This window comes from Mytilus galloprovincialis, chromosome 9, assembly GCF_965363235.1.
Source record: "Mytilus galloprovincialis chromosome 9, xbMytGall1.hap1.1, whole genome shotgun sequence".
NCBI lineage: Eukaryota > Metazoa > Mollusca > Bivalvia > Mytilida > Mytilidae > Mytilus > Mytilus galloprovincialis.
Genome location: NC_134846.1, coordinates 53,095,252 through 53,107,540, shown reverse-complemented (window position 1 = coordinate 53,107,540; position 12,289 = coordinate 53,095,252). Strand labels below are relative to the sequence as shown.

The 12,289-nt window shown below is 33.1% G+C and overlaps 1 long non-coding RNA gene across 1 annotated transcript; it reads left to right on the top strand.

The window, feature by feature from the left end:
* The first annotated feature begins 3,816 nt into the window (after window positions 1-3,816).
* Window positions 3,817-7,290, top strand: LOC143046976 (uncharacterized). The gene is made up of 5 exons (XR_012969337.1): window positions 3,817-3,885; window positions 4,223-4,263; window positions 4,803-5,008; window positions 6,484-6,624; window positions 7,042-7,290. It is a non-coding gene; the product is annotated as an uncharacterized LOC143046976 (long non-coding RNA).
* The last annotated feature ends 4,999 nt before the right edge of the window (window positions 7,291-12,289 follow it).

The window sequence follows — 12,289 nt, the reverse complement described above, 5'->3', positions numbered from 1 at the left end:
GTATTCTATGACAATCTTTGAATTTCAACATTCCAAAAGTGAAATTGAAAAATCATCTTAAAAAAATAATCAACAATATACTTTTAGATTGAAATATGATAGTTACGCTATTAAAAAGTAAAATCACAAAAATGCTGAACTCCGAGGAAAATTCAAAACGTCCCTAATCAAATGGAAAAATCAAATGATAATACACTTCAAACGAATGGACAACAACTGTCATATTCCTGACTTGGTACAGGCTTAATCAATTGCTTTTGAATACCATACGGCATGGGTTTTTTTAAATATTGAACAAAAATTTTAAACATGCTACAATGGGGAACAAGTGATCAATATGCCGGTGTTTCTCATTGAAATCATATTTGTTGAATTTAGAGGTAAAACATTTTTAACAAATTGTCGGCATTCCTATGAAACCAAACTCTGCGTTTCTCCTTCTCAGCCACTTCAGACACTTGTCAAAAACTAGAAAATCAAATAAGCCAGATAATTAAATTTCACATTCAGATATATTGATGATCGATGTTCTTTCCATAAATAAATTCATTTTTTTCTGTTTAGGTTCCATTAACATATTCTCCAGATTTAGAAAATAAAAAAAAACTCAACAGACACGGCTTCCTCTGCCTCATTTTTAGAATCCTACCTCGAATTTGACAAAAACGGGTATATCAGTACCAAAATCTATGACAAACGAGACGATTATAATTTAGAATTTATTAGTTTCTTCATACCAACTTCACCTGCATATTAGATATTCATTTCACAACTCATTTGGTGTTTAAGAGATCACAGCTCCTACTCAGACTTCATAAAATGTCACCAGTGTCTGAACAGAAAAATTATGAACCAGGATAATGTAAAACAAAAAGGAGCTTTACTAGGTGTACGGTTATATTTATGTTCTTCTTATTTAATCTGTAAGGAAAACGTTTTCTATGCAAAGATATGGAAATTCATTGGCAAAAAAATAATACGTCAAGGTCAAAAACATAGTAAATAATAGCAGGAAGACATGTAAACCTACCCTGACACTCCGGATCGGCCAGTTTTAGCTCTTACGACTAAATGCAGTGTGCTTTACGAATCATCAGCAATTACCAAGTTTGAGTTCATCCGGTAAGGGGGAGAAACAACAATAATCCCTGCACTCGAGTCGAGCATGCTTCCACTAGATCACTAAATATTTAGAGTTGATGTAAAATATGAACAATTGATGATTTGGTAATTTGTTTGATTTGAACTTTTATGCAATGTTAACCAGAGAACTCGGGAAGTTATTTGTAGACCAAAGAGAAAAATGACAAATGAAATACTAGAATGTGTCCACCTAAATCAAGCGTAAAATCTAATAAGTTAATAGGATTGATTATTATTACTGAGGAGAAAACTCTCCACAAGCAATCAAATGATACAGAAACGAACATAACTTAAAAACACCATACAACCTTTACTAATGACTAAAACCAATACAGCATGTTCAGTTATGAAAGGCACCAAATTTACAAATTAGTTGAAAGGGATCCGAACTGAAAAATTTAAAACAATTCGACTAAGAAAACTAACGGCCTTATTCATGAAAATGATGATGGATGAAAATCAATTATGTTACACAACAAGATACGACAACCACTTTACCATTTATAAGTAGCTAATGCTATGCGAGCTCCAGACCTCAATTAAACTGATTGAAAGATTATGTCTCATCATATGAGAATCAAGAACAATCCCTCCCGTTCGGGGTTAAGTATCATACCATTATAAAAAATATGAGAAGAATCCGTATCATGCCAACAACTAGTTTTAGAATACTTGTGTTTATTATCGTTGCAAAGACCCTATGAGTGAATCAATATTAATACCAAAATATGCAATCCTTAATGACTTGACGGCAGTATCGTTACTATGAGTTAATCATAATTTTTCTCAATATCGCAAATATTAGATATAGCAAATATTAAAAATCGCATTTAGTTTAAAATAACACAATCGCAATGATAATTGCACGCAATAATTTCTGAATTTAAAGTTGTTAATTTTTTGGACATTTGATATGTTATCCTGAGACGAGAAAAGTCCTTAATTCTTTATCTCATTTAAGCCTGAAGCAACCAATCAGCATCTACATGTGATAAGGAATATATCACGATGGCGTGTATATCGACTGAAACTAACAGCACCGTATCGTGATGTGAAGACAATATTTTTTTTATTTAAGTCAACTTCAATGGATGAAAGTTCAAAATTTGAAGGCTATGTTATCCATTTAAATTTTAAACGCTTAAAAATAAATGACAATGAATATATTTGGGAGCGTGATGTCATTTCTTTTTATTCAGGATAGATAGGGGGTATTCTATTAGGCATAGTATCATGTATCTCATTAAAATCAAAATCACTCAAGATCTTCATCAACCAAAAGAATTGCAAAGACATGGTTCGGCGCGTAAGCAAACCATGTCTTCCGCAGTTGAAATAGGATTTGAAGCCTTTGTAACATATGCTGGACATCACCAGGCGAGATCATAAAATTGGGACAATATTGGTTTAGGGAAAAAGATGAGATCGAAAACAGATTCCAATAATTTAACACATGATTTATCGTCAGCTGCAGTTGGAAATTAATTGTTTATTCAATCTTAAAGAAATGTCTCCACTGAAACTATTGAACTAAATGTTACCAAATGTTCTTAAAAAAATATTTCTTTAGAATCATACCAAATCGGATTGCACGGATTTTGCTTGAATATTTTTCGTCACAACAACAGCATTCTTTTCTAAACTATCTTCAAAAGGAGAGGAGACGTCAATAACGTGCGTCGCAAAATGGTAAATAAATTCTGTATGTGACATTTAGCGGAAGCTTAATGAGGTCAAAGTGAATTCCGAGTATTGCCTGATCGGGTAAAGTCCGAGAAACTCGAAAAAAGTAAATAAACAAGATGGAGGAAAATAAATCGTTATTTATATTTCTTTCGCCAAATTCTTTGATTAATCAGTTTTAATCACCACATTTTTTTTTCTCGCAAATTGCGAAAACGGCGACCGACAGCGGAAACCCTGGTTGTTAACAGGCTCTAAACAACACAAGATTGTGTAATAAGGAGAATCTGCTAAACTGCATATTTTTGAAACTTAACTGATGTCATGTCTTTATTTATAATTACAAAAAGCCCATGCTTCCTACGCGGTTAGGGCTTTGCTCATTGTTGAAGGTCATGCGGTGACATAACTGTTAATTTCTGTGTCATTTGGTTTCTTGTCGAGATTTATCTCATTGGCAATCATACCACATCTTCTTTTTTATATTGATATGTATGTTGTATACAATTGATGTCTGTAACTCATTTAATGTGTTGACTTTCGTAAATGTCTTAAACAACGAACGTTTCCGTAAATTCTACTTTTTTCTTTGGGACTTCATCTACTGTAATACTACATAATGTGACCTTTTTGTGTGTATCTTTGAAAATATCAAGCAATATTAAAGGATTGCATAGTCAAAAAATCATAACACGACGAATTGTTTAGTCTTGAAGAAAACCTATAAAGTTTTATTTGCGTTTCATGTTTAAATGTTAATGTTTAATGGTGCAAATTGTGTTCGATGCAATTCGGATACTATTACGGTTTCGTAAGCCATGTGTTCTTTCTCACTTTTGTCTATTTGAACTTAAACCAGCTTTAACGGCAAAAGGTATGAGATTTGTATACTTTTGTGCATTTCCTTGTAGAAGATAAGACAACTCTATTCAATGTCACGTATTTCTTCAATAATTTTGTCTAATTTCCTTGTAGGAGATAAGAAAACCCTATAAATGCTCATACAATGCATCTTATAATATTGCAGGCCGAACTGAAACTATTTTGAGAAAAATTAAGGTAAGAAGGACTCATAATTTTTTTTTTTAATTCAAATATTCGTGTTTCTCCTTTTTTCTTCTTCAGAAAAACGTTGTTTTTCAAGCTTATCTAACCAAAAATACTATTGTCGTACTGTTAAAATCTTTTTTTTTTTAATCACATATTCCCTTTAATGAGAACTTCCTCCCAATGATAAGCTGCAAGTATAATGAATTACAAATGTATATATCTTTTTCTGAAATGCTATAAAGCAATATTTTTCCCAAGAAGCATTTACTTGACTTTTGTGTTCTTTATGTGAAAAAAAAAATAAAGTTCGTGATTGTATATTTTCGTCTTTATTTTGTTTATTTAGAGCAAATATGCAGCTTTGGATTTTCGCAGTCTGCATTGTTGGTAAGTTTTCACTGATACAAAATGATTTACACGATCAGTAGGTTTCCACAAATCTGGTATATACTTCTGGGGCATTTACTCTGGACAATCATATTGAACTTGTTTTTTGCCAATAAGATTAAATTAAGCAGGCACGGTGTTTTGTTGCATAATGAATAATCTTATTCCCTTCACATGATACACACACACACACTAAACAATGTTATATTTTTCTACGTGTTCCTTTAATGATAAAAAACCCCGCTTATATTTGTTTTTTTTTAATCCACTTCATAAACAAGATTTACAATGTATGACTGTTTGGGTTGATTACCCAATTGTTTCAATTAAACGGACCTATAAACAATTGTGATACGTTTTTGCGTTAGCTAGCTTTAAAACTTTGTTCAACCCATCAATTTGTATGGGAAAACCCTGTTACAAGTCAAGAATATGCGTTGATTGACACTTTTGATTTTGCCACTTTTTGTGGACTTCCCCCTGTTTGAATTTACCTTAGAGTTCAGTATTTAAAAAAAAAATTTAATCGTATTTTGCAGTTCTTTTAACAATTGAAGCTGATGCCAAAGTGCCGGTTGTCTGCGCTAAGAAAACGTTCAACGAATGGCAAGTAGATGTTCATCACAGATTTGATGAAGTCTCTCAGTACGACTGTCCTTCGTCTTCTTGTGGAGGCCAATGTGTTGCACTAGTAAAGTGCGCATGCGGAGCTCCGTATACGGGATTATGGTCTCCCGGTTATAATGTAAATATAATGTTCTATTGGCATGTTTGCAAATTAGTTGTGATCATTATTGAAATTAACATATGATCTTACGGATAAAGCTTTTTATCAAACAAACAGGAACTTTGTTTTAGAGGTTTAGAAAAAGGACTTGACATCCCTTAATCATCTGATCAGACCAAGAAGACATGTACGTTTAATTTATTTTATCATTTTACCTAGGATTGATATGCTAACTGTATAAATCCTTGATTAAATCCTTGATTTTACATTTCGCCATTGACTTTGAATAAAAACATAAGTTATTCGAATTGGCAAAATTTCTTTACTCCTTGCAATAAATGTGAATTAAAATACGTAACCGAATCTTTTTCGACCTACAATTATTAATTACCGTTGAAGAGTTTTTATAATAACTAATTGCATTAAATTTTTGCCCAAAATATTTGGACTAGTAGTCGATGCCACTGCTGGTGGACGTTTCGTCCCCGAGGATATCACCAACCCAGTAGTCAACATTTCGGTGTTGACATGAATATCAATAATGTGGTCAATTTTACAAATTTCATGTTTACAAAACTTTGAATTTTTCGAAAAACTAAGGATTTTCTTATCCCAAGAATAGATTACCTTAGCCGTATTTGGCACAATCTATTGGAAATTTTGAACCCTCAATGTTCTTCAACTTTGAACTTGTTTGGCTTTATAAATATTTTGATATGAGCGTCACTGAATAGTCGTATGTAGACGAAACGCGCGTCTGGCGTACTAAATTATAATCCTGGTACCTTTGATAACTATTTACACCACTGGGTCGATGCCACTCCTGGTGGACGTTTCGACCCCGAGGGTATCACCAGTCCAGTAGTCAACATTTCGGTGTTAACATGAATATCAATAATGTGGTCAATTTTACAAATTTCATGTTTACAAAACTGATTTTTTCGAAAAACTAAGTATTTTCTTATCCCAGGCATAGATTACCTTAGACGTTTTTGGCACAAATTTTGAACCTTCAATGCTCTTCAACTTTGAACTTGTTTGGCTTTATAAATATTTTGATATGATCGTCACTGATGAGTCTAATGTAGACGAAACGCGCGTCTGGCGTACAAAATTATAATCCTGGTACATTTGATAACTAATAAACTGCATGCTAGCGTTGTAAAAAGCAGTATCTATAAATTATATTTTATTGAAGAAACTTCAGTTTAATTGTTGTGGTAGCTTCATCATTGTGTGTGTGTTGTTTTCAGCAGGTTTGTTTCCCGTTATTTTAACATTTTTATCATCATCCTGGTATTGTTTCTCAATTTTCAATCATAGTCTCTTTTAAATTTTGCTATGTTAAAATCAAAAGAGTAGGGTAAAAGATTATATCAAGGTTATTTTATTGGGTTTTTTTTCTTGAATATTTTAATTGATTTAAATGAAAAAGTACCATTGTTATCAACATATTACATTGTGTAAAAATCCCCAATTTTATATAATGAAAGGTAGCCGCATACTGTCAGCATGGTACAGGATATGTAGCACACGGTACAGCTATAGCAACATTTGAGCATGGCACATACAACAATAGATGGACAGATCATACGGCGGTATTCTTGCGATGCAGTGGAAATGGAAAGTTTCAAGTATGTTAATTAAAAATGAAGAATATTTCACTTTAAAAGTTAAAGGAAACTTATGATGTGTTTAATCATTTGTTTAGTCGACTAGATGTAATACTGCAATGAATAGAAAGGAAATGTGGAATGTGTCAAAGAAACAACGACCCGACTATAGAGCAGAAAACAGTCAAAATTCACCAATGGGTCTTAAACAAAGCGGGAAAAAAACGCATGCGGAGGCGAACTAGATAAATACACAACATACAACAACCAAAAATAAGTATAAACAACACAACAAAGAGAAAAGTTTATTATGCATGTACAGGTTTTATAACTTACCACTTGTTACAAAACAGATTATTTTTAAAGGTTCAAAAGTCGTCGTTCTTATCTTTATTATGACATATTGTTCAGTGCTCTAAAACCGTTTCCATTTTTCAGGTTATGGAACAGGCTTGTGAATTCAGTGCGAGACTTGCTGAGTATTCGTCATACAGTTCATATTACAACAGATTTAGTGTTATTCTTACTGACCAGGGGAATTTGTATCCAGGTCATCACTGCACATGGAAATATCGAAGTTGTTGAAATATCAAAGACAACATGAAGACACTAAAAATCGTTGACATGTATAACTTGGGATATGAGTTATGATGAAAAAAAATAAAAATAAATAATATGAAATCTAAACCTATATAATGTCCTCATTTGTAGCTGTATGATAATAGGGACAGTGTTTAATGTTAGGTTGAAATGTATAAATTTCGAAGTAAATCATCAAATTGATCAAATACACATTTTAAACTTATATCATCTGGTGAGAAATATAATGCCATTTTTGACAGCAACTTCATGAAGGTTATTCATGAATTGACTGTTTATTGTGGTTTAGTGATATGATATTAAATATGCTACTTAATCTAGAAAAACGATATCACTTCTTATGATTTGTAGTATGATCTCACAGGAAATAAGATACAACTTTTTAGAACGTTTATTCCGATCGTTCTCGCACCTTTCTAGACTTTCTCTATAAGAATCTACAGTCTGAAGTGTACATTCGTGTTTTGTTATAATATTACGTCGATATTATTATGTTTTTAACAGGTGCTCGGGAATGGACCCCCTCTTTATGCTCCCGCTACTGAAAGTTGGGGGCATATGGTTTAATCCCTGTCCATCCGTCTGTCCGTCCCAATACGGTAATATAGCTATTCCAGATAACTCCTTCTACGGCTTGAAAGATATGAAGTTTTCACTTTGCTAGCTGTGGTTACATTTATTGAAGGTGTGCATGTGGTCAGGGTTTTGATTAATATTAAAGTCATATGAAACCAGTGAGTGGTGAAAAATAATGTTTATCCAATTCTTGAACCAATGCATGTATATATCATAAACTTAGTCCTCTGTGCACGATTTACTCAAGTATACTGAATTGACATCGTCCAGCATGGCTTTATCTTGTAAATTACACAAATACCTGGTGCATAATAACAATGTTGATGATGATCTGGGTGATGAGTAGGAGTTATTCTTGTGTTAAACTCTCCTCACTGCACTCGAAATCTATGACACCAATGAACTTCAAATAGTTGATTCATTCGTTTACCCCGAAATATTGTTACATTCTAATGCAAATTTCTTCAAACAGAAAAACGGCTTGCTAAGCAAAGATCGATTGCCTTGTCACCACTAATGAAAACTCTTGATTTTTTTTACATATCAACTATTGAATGTTGTATTTTATTTGACAGTATAGTTGGTTCTCGTTGTTTATTCTTCAGTTTTCTATGTTGTGTCATGTGTACTATTGTTTGTCTGTTTGTCTTTTTAAATTTTAGCAATGGCGCTGTCAGTTTGTTTTCGATTTGTGAGTTTGACTGTCCCTCTGGTATCTTTCGTGCCTCTTTTTGTTCCGTTCCGTTATGCATCAGAAATATGGGGCTTTCATCGGGCTTGTGTTGTAGATTTCTTTTTTTTTCTTCTTTTTGTAGGTCGGTAAAAATGCACCTATTATTTGTTTATGTGTAAACTTTGGCATTTGCCAATGTACATGTCAAGGTCTAATTACATCAGTTCCAATAAAAATATACATGTCTTGTGAATTAGTGACCACTTGTGGCATTTGGCTTCCTTTGTCCTTTGTTTCTTGATACATTAATCTGGGTTCAGTTTTAACTCCTCCCACTTAGGAGTATCACATTAAGAGGTTGTGTATTAAAAACCTATGTATGCTGCCTTGATTACTCATTTATTTAAATCAAGATTAAGCAGTTATAAGAATAATCTTGGCCTTAATAGTGTTTTAGCTAAAAACTTGAACTTTCAGTGTTTGGATTACTTTACTAAAGCTATATTACAGTTTTTTAAACAACTAAATATAATTCAGATTATCTAACCTGGAAAAATAAACATTATTTGGGAATTAATTTGGCATCTCTTCTTATAACTGACCACAAAATGTCTGGCAGAGGAAAAGGTGTGCGAAGGGAAAATATGAATTCTCCGTATGAGACCCAATGGGATTCTAATAACCCTTCTAACTGGACAATAAACAAACTAAAAGAAGAACTTAACAAAAAGGGAATAAGAACACCTACTGGTATGTCAAAACAAGTGTTAAAACAACTTTATTTAGAGAATTGTTTTGATGGAGTAACACCTTTAGAGACACAACAGACAGAGACCATTAGTGATGAGATAAACACAGATTCCTCACCAAAGAACACTCTTCCAATTACCTTAGCAGAATCAGTGCATCAACACAGAAGCAGTGTTTCAAATGGTGAAAACGAGAATGGTGGAACAAACAGGAACATAACTCAGTGTTTTGCAGGACTTCAAGAGACCTTCAAGCAGATTAATGTACAGAGACAAGTATACTCATGACACAGGTAGAGATCGCGAATTCAACCTTCAACAGTGGTATAACCATGCAGGAATTGGAAATAGGAGTGGAACTCTAACAGAGGAAATAACACCGTTTTACATGGAAATACACAAGAGCATGGATCTTTTATCCAAGGACCACAAATTGGAAATGTTTCATGTGGAGTGCGTTCGGATGAATATTCTAATGTGGACATTATATCTCCTTCTATTCAAAAGCAAATCATTGACGGTAAGGATGTTAATGTGGCATCTCTTCTTATCCCAAACTATGAAACTCCCCATGATCACTCTGCTGCAGATAATGGGTTAGAATTAAATATTTCTGGGAAGCCAGATCCCCGTTTTATTAGAAAACTCACAATTCAAGAATTCATTAAGGCATTTGGCAAGTTTAAAAGGGTCATGTCATCAGCTTAACCTGCCCGTAGAGCAGAGCTAGATGATTATGAAGATAAGATAATAGATATTAGTAATTTTTATGGTGACAGATTTTATGATTACCATAAATTGTATTCTGCAAAATCAGCAGCTCTTTTAAGGGAGAGAAGGATTAAGGTTGACTGGACAAAATTGATAGGATCTTCTTTCGTTAGAGTTGCTGGTGGGAATGTAAATGTTTGCAAAAATTTGTAATTTGGTTGATCACACTACTACTTTTTGTCCTATGTAAACATCCATGGCGTATCAAGACTACCCAGATAAAGTATCAAGGCAGGTAGACACTACTGATAAGTTAGGTAGAAAGAAGATTTGTCATTCTGGGCGGAAGATGTGCAATAATTTTAATACCAGTAGGGGTTGTACCAGGAGTTTTTTGTCATTTTTCACATATCTGTAGTAGATGTAAAGTCGCTGGTCATACCCTATTAGCTTGTCAAAAAGTTTCCCCCTCTCAAGGTAGGGCTGAAGTACAATCTCAGCCACATACAGTAAACTCTTCACAAAAGTTTGAGAAAATAACAACAAATAAGCAAGGTCAATGACTACATGATTTTCCATATCTGGCAACTACTCCAATTAATGTTATTAAACTTGCAAAAGAATTAATATCTCATCCTGACAAAAAAATTGTTAACTATTTATGCAATGGCTTAGAGAAAGGGTTTGATACTATGGTATCTACAACAGATTTACCTACAAAAGAATGTAGGAATAGTTTATCTGCTAGGACACAACCAGATGTGGTTTCTGAGTTGAAAGAGAAAGAAGTATTTAAAGGTTTCTTGTATGGGCCTTTTAAGGATCCCCCTTTTCAAAAATATAGGGTAAGCCCAATTGGTATTGCAGAAGAGAAATATTCTGGTAAAAAGCGCTTAATATTGGACTTATCTTCACCACATAATGATGACAAAAATCTAAGTATTAATGATCTTATTGACAAACAGGATTGCTCAATGTCTTATGTAAGAATAGATGACGCCATTGATGTTATTATGAAATTTGGAAGAAATTCCTAGCTTTGCAAGTTCGAAAAATTGTCCAATTATACCAAGTCAGTGGCCTCTCTGCATAAAATGGAAAAAAATGTATTATTTTTATGTCCGTTTAACTTTTGGATGTTGTTCAAGCCCCAAATTTTTTCACTATTTATCCCAAGCTTTGTGTCATATTGCAGAAAACAATTACAAAGTCAATAGCATTTTGCATTTATTGGATGATTTCCTAACGATAGATCCACCAGATGCTGATGGTGAGAGGACTATGGCTATAATGATGATGATTTTCAAAAAAACTGAACATTCCTATAGCAAAATATAAGACAATAGGTCCTGTTAAATGTTTAGAATATTTGGTTATTATTCTAGATTCTGAAAAATGGAAGTTCGACTACCGCTTAATAAAGTCGATCGCATTTGTGAATACATCAAAAAATTATGCAGGAAAAAATATTGTACAAAAAGGGAAATGTTGCAGCTTTTGGGCCACTTAAACTTTGCTTCACGTGTCATTTTACCTGGTAGATCCTTTGTTTCATACCTCATAGGGCTGTCCACTACTGTCAATGATTTGCATCATTATGTTAAATTAGATAAGGAATGCCGTGTTGACCTAAAATTTTGGTTACTTTTTCTGAGCAGCTTGAATGGTATTAATTGGGTTGGTAGAGGTAAACATGGCTTGCTCTACCTTTCCTTTACAAGTTTCATTATCAATGATTATTTTGTATATATCATTTTTTGTTTTGTTTATAATCTGTGCTATTATTTTTGTAGAGGTCAACATGGTTTGCTCTTCACTTTTACTTGAAATGCAAAAGTTAAAAGGTGTATATTTTATTCAATTTTGGGTGTTTTTTGTTGAGGTCAACATGGCTTGCTCAATTTTCCAATTCTGGAGTTCCTTTAGTTGAATACAGAGTCCTCGGTTTGGGATCCCTCTTGGGATTTGTGGCACCTTTTCAACCCCACCTTTGCTTATTAAAGTCATTGTCATTTATGCAATACTATTATAATTGTTAAGATGTAAGTTGCATTTTAAATTAATTTCTGAATAAATAACATTTTACTCAACTTGTGCTTTATTAACAGCAAACATAGCTCAGACTCTTTGATCTAGGTCATTTATAAAAGCTTTTCTCGTTGTTATTTGTGTCTAGGAACATTAGCTGACAAAAATATGCATTTTGCAAATAAACTTATTCATTCCTTCATTCATCTAACAGCTTGTCTAGAAGTTTGTTCTCTTTTCTATAAACCAACTTTTTTCGCAGATACTTTATTTTATAGTTTGGTGTATTGCTTTATGAACTAGAGTAATCCAGGATATATTCCTTCTTAATGATAGTGGTGGTAGTTCT